Below are 6,343 nucleotides of genomic sequence, written 5' to 3'. Positions count from 1 at the left end.
GATTTAGTATTTGCTCTTTGAGAAAAGAGAGGAATGATCAAAAGTATCATAGACTCAGTAACACTTTCAAATGAATTTGTATTACTCACAAAAGCACCTAAGTTGCATGTGAAAGATAGTACATGTGTGTGAGAGAGGCATTTGTGTGTCAGTGAAATGAGATCAGACACTTTCATGTCTTCATCTCTCTTCCCAGTGTGACATGGCTTTGCAGAACGTGGGTGTTTCGAATATGCACCAACACCAAGTAGGCTAAAAATATCACATCACGTGAGTCTTATCTTGGTCTTATTTTTGTACTCTTTGAGGAAAAGGCTTTGCTTATTGGTGGTTTCCATAACTCATGGAATGTTTTGTTTTAGCAGATTGTGGATAATTCCTAAAACTATTTTAACAAATGAATTGGACCAAATAAGATCCCACCTTGTATCTTTTGTTAAAATCCTATGTTTCATCATTTTCTTATTGATTCCTAAATGACAGGGACTAGGTCTTTATAATTCTTTTCTATAGTGCTGTGTGTAATTAGATTCTCAGTGTATGTGTTTTTGATAATGTGACTTTCAGACAGTACAATTTCTTAGACACAAAAGTAAGTAGACGTTAATATTTTGTTCATGGCTGTTACAGAGTCTAGTTCTGGGTGTGAGCCCCCCCCCCCCATTACAGACAGAACGGATTGTTTGCTCTTCATTTGTGGAGACATGGGATTTGTTTTCTGCCAGTGGACCCATTGCTGAGGTAATGTGACAATGAACATGGCTTTGAATCCTAGCCCTGCTTCCTCCTGGCCATGTGAGCTTGGGCAAGTCACTTAATCTCTCTGAGCAGCAGTTTCTTCATGTATAAAATTTGGTTGATATATCACATAGTACATAGGTGGCCTGAAGATGATAATATAGGAATTTTTATGATTATGCAACATAATTGGTGCTCAGTAATAAAAATCTACCTACAGAAACACATTTTGACATTTATCCAATTTTCTGAATTCTCAGCATTGAATTCTCAGGGTTGGTTTTTCAGTGGAAAGAGAAGGTCTGGTGAAGTCAGAACAAGACCATTTCTGCAAGGGAAGAAGAGCCTCTTTTGTCTCCAAAGTGTGCAGTCAGGCCAACAGTGTCATGTTCTGTGTTCTCTCAGAGCAGCCTGGGAAGGTATTCCAAAGAACTACTCTTCATGTGTATGTTTTCTTGTATATAATTGCAGAAATCACTCTTTGGAATGCAAAGTTTCATAAAAACATGCCCTAATATCTTGCCAGTTGCTGTAGTTTTCCCTTTTAGAAAAGTCAAACCCTCTGCTTTCCGGGATGTGCTCCCTCACCTCAACTGGAGCCCACCCACAGGGACACTGCTTAGAATGGAAGCAGCTGGGCGCTTCCTCTACGTGTTGAAGAAGTTTTCATGTACAGATGGAAGGAAGAGACAGCTCTGTCTAGTCTGCCTGATGATACAGATGTTTTCATGAAGGATGTACACGTGAATGTCTTGAAACGTAATTCTGGTTAGGAGTCAAAAATTACATGGTTTGTTATGGAAGTTTATTTTTCATTCTTCACACACAGCAATGCAACTTGCATTGTGATCCAGTGACTAGGAGGTTTCTTTGTGGATAAATACACGGACATCATTAAAAAATTTGAGGGTAAGCCAGTAGCTGTCAAAATACTGGACCTTTCAGGTGTCTGGTAAACTGGGCTTTCAGAAGTTCTGTCTCTGTCTGCGTAGAAGCATTTAGTCTTTAAGCAGAAATCTGAAAAAAAAATCCAATATTCAAATTGTATAGTTCAAGTAAACTCACATTTTCTTTACACTAGATTTGGGGGGTTTGTTACAAATTGAATACTTTTAACTTTAGATGGTTATGTGGTTATGTAACTGCATATGGAAATTATGCCTGAAGAATTTAGCATTTTAAAGAGTAACTAATACGGCTTTTTGGTACATATTCTTGAGAAATCACACTGGATGTTGGTATAGCATCTATTTTAGATTTTAGCAGTATTGGGGGCTATTTTACCTGTTTTTTAGTCTAAAGTGTATCAGCCAGTCTCCCTAGTGAAATCATAAGAATGGGAAGTAGAAGGAAGGAATGGTTTGTATTACTGAGGGAAAACTCAGTGCTCTAAGACTTCGTGATAAACATTTGGGTGGTTACCTTTGTTGGCAAGAAGTATATTTCAGGAAAATCACAGCATATCTCACAAGGCAGCGAGTGTTCTAGTATTTTTTCTTCATGATTCCACCTTGCCCCCTCAATGAATAAACCAAAGAGGTGAACTCCAATGTGTGTGGGGTCTGTGCCCTAAGATCAAAGAGAGGTGTTGTCAGTGGGTCCCAGATAGGACCTTTCCTTTAATAGAAGCTGCATCTGGAGGAAGGTCAGGGAGGAGGTCAAAGAAGAGGTGCGCTTCTCTGCCATTGCCATGTGGGACCACCCTGTCCCAGGCCTGTTTTCCCAGGTTCTAAGGTGAGTACTTCATTCTTTTCCTACTCTGAGAGCATAAACAATTTGTACTCTTTGGTCTATATATGATGATCCGGGATTGACAAGTATTTCAAATACAGTAAAACTCCAAATTTCTGGAATTATAATCCCTTAGGACAGTGTTTTAAAAGACAGCAAAAACAATTACAGAACAAGTCAATCCTCTAGCAATATGGAAGAGTCGCAAGACCCTGTGCTCACCTCCTCCCATGGCCACACCATATTTATAGAGCAAATATTGACGAGAACGACCTGAAGACTAGCAGAAAAGATTTTCCACAGCTCAAGATACAAAGAAGGAACCAAAAGGAGACAGGCTGGAGGGACAGAAATGCAGTATATAGGCAAGACCCGCACCCCAGGTAGGCACCTCACAGATGGGAGGATAATCACAATTGCAGAGGTTCTCCCCAAGGAGCGAGTGGTCTGAGCCCCACATCAGGCTCCCCAGCCTGGGGGTCCTGCACCAGGAAGACACGCTTCCAGAACTTCTGGCTTTGAAGGCCAGTGGGGCTGATGTATGGGAGAGCCAAAGGGCTGTAGGAAACAGACTCCTCTCTTAAAGGGCTCATGCAAAATCTCACATGCTCTGAGATCCAGCTCAGAGGCAGTAATTTGAAAGGAGCCTGGGTAAGATCCACTTGCTGATCTTGAGGAACCTCCCTGAAGGGAGGAGACAAGTGGGACTCCCCCTGGGGACATAGATGCTGGTGGCAGCTGTTTTGGAGAGCTCTCACTACCATGAGGGCTCTGGTGTTGGCAAGTGGCATTTTGGAGTCCTAGTAATAGCTTATTAGTGGCGGTGGCTTACCTGCCCACCAGCAGACTGCCCCAGGACCCAGACCCATAGGCTTGGGGCCAGTTCTGCCTACCAGTGTACCCAAAGCAGTCAGCCCCACCACAGCAGAAGGGCCCAAGTGGCCACCTAGGGTGTACCCCTAGAGAATACAGCTCTGGTGATCAGACGGGAGTGTGCTGCTGCGCCCCATAGGACATCTCCTACACAAGGCCACTTCTCTAAGAACGAGAAATGTAACCAATCTACCAAATACACAGAAATTAACATGGAGAATTAAGCAAAATGAGAAGACAGAGGAATGTGTTCCAAATGAAATAACAAGACAAAACCCCAGAAAAAGAGCTAAATGACACGGAGAGATGCCATCTACCTAATAAAGAGTTCGAGCTAATGATCATAAAGAGGCTCAACAAACTTGGGACAGGAACTGATGGACACAGTAGAAATTTAACAAAGAGTTAGAAAATATAAAGGAGAGCCAAACAGAGCTGAAGAATACAATAACAAATTAAAAATACCCCAGAAGGAATCAATAGTAGATTAGATGACGCAGAGGAACGGATCAGTGAACTGGAAACAGAGTAGTGGGAAATCCCCCAAGCTGAACAGAAAAAACAATTTTAACAAATGAGGATAGTTTAAGAGACCTCTTACATGAAATACAACATCAAGTGTACTAACATACATACTATAGGGGACACAGAAGGAGAAAAGAGAGAGAAAGGGGCACAGAACTTATTTGAGGAGATAGAGATAATAGCTGAAAATTTTCCTAACTTGGGAAAGGGAGCAGACATCCAGGTCTAGGAATTTACAGAGTCCCAAACAAGATCCACCCAAAGAGATCCACACCAAGACATATTGCCATTTTAATTGCCATATTAATGGCAAAAGTTAAAGAGAGAAAGTTAAAAGTAGCAAGGAGAAAGCAACTGGTTATGTATAAGGGAACGCCCATTAGACCATCAGCTAAATTTTCAGCAGAAAAAATTGCAGTCCAGAAGGGAGTGGCACAATGTATTTAAAGTGATGATAGGAAAAAATCTACAACCAGGAACACTAACTGGTGACGCTGTCATTCAGATTTGAAGGAGAAATCAAGAGTTTTACAGAGAAGCAAAAGCTTCTAAACATCACCACTAAACTGGCTTTACAAGAAGTGTTAAAGGGACTTCTTTATGTAGAAAGGTAAAGACCACAACTAGAAATATGAAAATTATGAATGGAAAAATCTCATTGGTAAAGGCAAACATACAGTAAAGATATTAGCAGAAGAACCACTTATAAAGCAGGTAGGAAGGTTAAAAGACAAAAGTAGTAAAATCATCTATATCCACAATGCAGCCAAAAATAAATTTAAAAATAAATAAATAAATAGCTATTTATTACTGGAAAACAAAACAAAAAAACCCCCCAAAGTTAGTAGAAGGAAAGAAATAAAAATCAGAGCCAAAATACATGAAATAGAGACTAAAAAAAATAGAAAAGATCAATGAAACTAAGAGCTGATTCTTTGAAAAATACCACAAAATCAATAAACCTTTAGCCACACATCAAGAAAAAATGAGAGAGGGCCCAAATAAAATCAGAAATGATAAGAGAAGTTACTACTGTGAACAATTATATGCCAATAAAATGGATAACCTAGAAGAAATGTATAAATTCCTAGAAATGTACAACCTCCCAAGACTGAATCAGGAAGAAATAGAAAATATTAACAGACTGATTACCAGTAATGAAATTGAATCAGTAATCAAAACACTTCCAACAAACAAAAATCCAGGACCAGATGGCTTCACAGGATGTTAAAGAAGAGTTAACAACCATCTTTCTCAAACTCTTCCAAAAAACTGAAGAGGAAGTAATGCTTTGGATCTCATTCTACCAGGCCAGCATTACCCTGAAACCAAAACCAGACAAAGATACCACAAAAAAAGAAAATTACAGGCCAATATCATTGATGAACATAGATGCAATAATCCTCAACAAAATATCAGCAAATTAAAGTCAGCAATGCATTAAAAGGATCATACACCATGATCAAGTGGGATTTATCCAAGGGATGCAAGGGTGGTTCAATATCAATCAATATACATACAGTGGACTATTACTCAGCCATAAAAAAGAATGAAATCTCGTCATTTGCAATAACATGGATTGACCTGTAGGGTGTTATGCTAAATAAGTCAGACAGAGAAAGACAAATATTGTATGACTTCACTCATGTGGAACCTAAAAAAATGAACAAACATAGCAAAATAGAAAGAGACTCACAGATATGGAGAACAAACAGATGGTTGCCAGAGGGGAGGGGGGTAGGGGTTGAAAAGAAAATAAATGTAACTATGTGAGGTAATGAATGCTAATTAGCTTATTGTGGTGGTCATTTCAGAATTCATATTTATCTGAAACCATAAGGTTGTACACCTTAAATATATACAATTTTTTTGTGTCAATTATGCTTCAATAAAGTGAAAAAAAGAAAAGATGAATCATGGTAAAAAAAAAAAAAGATTTCACTCTGTTCAAACTTTGTCATCTACTTCTACCGTTCTGGGTACAATGATTCATTTAGGCTCTTGAAGTTTTAAAAGGTTGGGAAGGGTTCTGTATCATATCTTTGAATGGTATGAAAAAGGCTAAATGAGTTTTGATAAGTAGAAAATTCAGTCCCTAGTAGCTCCAATTCTGGGTAACTCCAGTTGTGTGTTAGGAAGGCTCTTACTTCTCTGGTCAGGCAGGTCACTTGGGAGAAGGGATGAGCATAGCTGTCCTAAGCTCAACACTCCAGGCCCCTGGGCCAGCTCTTCTGCACGTGAGCTGCAGTGTGGAACAGCCAGTGCTGTACTCACTGACATTATCTGAGCTCAGCTCTGTGGAACACAACTGTATCTGCATTCTCAGGCAGATTCTTAACCACTGCGCCACCAGGGAAGTCCGAACACAACTGTATCTGAAGCTGCAAACTGAACTCATAGAAAACACCGTGAAATTGTCTTATTCTATAAAAGACTCTTTCTGGAGATTGCTTTGTATAATGACTTTCACTTCTCT

Source organism: Mesoplodon bidens (genome assembly GCF_964165515.1).
Source record: "Mesoplodon bidens genome assembly, chromosome: 2".
In the NCBI taxonomy this organism is placed as follows: domain Eukaryota; kingdom Metazoa; phylum Chordata; class Mammalia; order Artiodactyla; family Ziphiidae; genus Mesoplodon; species Mesoplodon bidens.
The sequence above is the reverse complement of the archived record's forward strand: the minus strand, read 5'-3'. Positions refer to the sequence as shown.